This window comes from Gossypium raimondii, unplaced genomic scaffold, assembly GCF_025698545.1.
Source record: "Gossypium raimondii isolate GPD5lz unplaced genomic scaffold, ASM2569854v1 Contig00267, whole genome shotgun sequence".
NCBI classification, from domain to species: Eukaryota; Viridiplantae; Streptophyta; class Magnoliopsida; order Malvales; family Malvaceae; genus Gossypium; species Gossypium raimondii.
The window spans coordinates 81021-83277 of record NW_026291367.1 but is presented as its reverse complement, the minus strand read 5'-3'; the positions used below and the strand labels follow the sequence as shown (position 1 = coordinate 83277).

The following is a 2257-nucleotide window of genomic DNA, read 5'->3' as shown; positions in this document are numbered from 1 at the left end:
AAAACCTAATTGTCTAAACAAAGACATAGGCATTAAGTTGATACTCGATCCTGAATCACACAAAGCCTTACTACAATTGGATTGTCCAATATTGAAAGGTGTGATGAAACTTCCTAGATCCTTCAGCTTAGGAGGCAACTTGTTTTGAAAAAAATAGGCTACATTTTATAGTCAAGGCTACAGTTTCAAATTCCCCACACCTTCTCTTCTTTGACAAAAAATACTTCACAGCTTTCGCTTAGTTCGGCATTTGCTCTAAAGCTTCTACCAACGGGATGTTGATATGTAGTTGTTTCAACACATCCAACATTCTCTTAAATTGAGTATCCTGTTTATGTTGCTAGAGTCTTTGAGGATATGGAGGTTGTGAAACTTTGGCTTGGATTGGGCAACTCTTCCAAGGTAGTATATTTGCGTATAATGAAGAGGTTAGCTTATCAGAGTTCACTAGTTTAGGTTTTAACTTTTTAGAATTTGTAGAATTTGGCTTTTTTGGTGCAAGAATTTCAACATTTGGTTGATTTTCCTCTTTCTAGGGAGGTTCATCTTCAACCTCAACCTCATTGGGTTCAAAAATCTTTCTGCTTCATAAATTGAGCACTTCGCAATTCTCCTTACTCGATTTTCTCAGGTTCTCCATGTCATTGGGCAAAGCTTCATCTGGTCTATTTCGAAGTTCGTTGGCTAGCTATTCATCTGGTTCTCCAAATTTCTCAAAGTTGCATAATTCTTCACCATGTATGCCTTTAATAAGTTCTCAAAATTAGAAGACTCAACTGGTAGAGGATTTTCGATGTTGCTTGGTATAGCAACTTGGGGTTTGCTCTAAGAATCACAAGTGTACACTAAACAGGAATGGGGAGGCAGGAAACTCCGCAAAAAAAGTGAAGCAATCGCCTTACTCTCCTTTCCCTATAAACACACCCTATTAGTGAAGCTTGGAAACCGTTGCGTGCTGTAGCACATATCTATTTTTCAACTCGCTTCAAAGTGCTAGTTTTAGCGTTCTAGCGGCTCTATAGTTTAAGGCTCTTCTATGGAGTTGAACTCCACAAGCCTTGTCTTTGCTCCAATGACAACCTCCCCTTTCTTGTTCTGGCCCAAAAATGAGGGCGCTGCCCTTCGTTCGATGTCAAAGGACTTCAGCCTGTGGTGTGGTTCAAGGCATGGGCGGAGTCGCCCTCACCCCCATTGTTTAGTGCTCACTGCTGCTTTGTTGGGCTTTGCCCATCCTCGATGTTGACAAGAGAATCTATAATATAAGAAACTAAAAAGCTCTCAACACAAGAAAATGTGAACGGCATGGAGCCTGCGCAAGTTCATTTTTTGTCGCCACTGCCTGGCTACGGGGAACTACTGCTCGGTTGGGGGTATAGGGCCTCATAAAAGAACCAGAGCTGTTGAGAGGTTCCATAGGTAGCACTTTTGTACGTGATCATAGTATGTCATGTCGTCTCATCCAGCTGTATTGAAGAGTACCTATGCACTATATTTCGATTCACTAAAAAGGAAGATGGAGTTGGGTTGGGGATCTACGATGTGATACTCAAGTATGACCCAGGGAGATACATGCTAACTATGGGTAGTGGATTGATAGTTGACCTACAAGATGATTTAGACCTTTAGTAGTAAACTATTTCAACATTGAAGAGATAGACGATACCTGGGCTGAGAGTGAAGTAAGGGCATCTACTTCATGCACTTCTGTAACTCATCTTCCTAAATCTACTTTGCTTACCACTTGTAGTTGTTATTGGCTATTCTCTCAATCATTTTGTAAGCCTCATTATATTACTTCGATAAGAGAGCAACATTTGCAGAAACATCTACCACCAACCTTGTGTGTGTACTGAGACAATTATAAAATGTCTCCAACTGGATGCAATGAAAAATCTCGTGATGAGGGCATCTACGTTGTAACTCCTTGAATCTTTCCCATGCCTCATATAAGGACTCGTCATCCAATTGTTGAAAAGTGGTGATCTCATTCTGTAACTTAGCAGTTTTGCTAGGTGGGAAATACTTTACCAGAAAGCATTCATGATACGATCCGCCTTGGTGTTGAGTCGAGTCGTATTTGTGTTGCCCAATCGTTTATGATGAAGTAAGGAACAATTAAATAGCTAGTAAGTAAAATAGGTGAAATAGGCTCAATATTGTTTTAAAACAACAAGGGTTCAGAAAATGGCTAAATGGATGTGTTCGGTTATGGAAAATTGATGGAAAGAAAATCGACTCAAGAAACAAGTAAGAACTA

General features: G+C 40.1%; 1 non-coding gene across 1 annotated transcript; it reads left to right on the top strand.

The window, feature by feature from the left end:
• Positions 1–1891: 1891 nt before the first annotated feature.
• On the top strand, positions 1892–1997 carry LOC128037711 (small nucleolar RNA R71). The gene has a single exon (XR_008193412.1). It is a non-coding gene; the product is annotated as a small nucleolar RNA R71 (small nucleolar RNA).
• Positions 1998–2257: the final 260 nt, after the last annotated feature.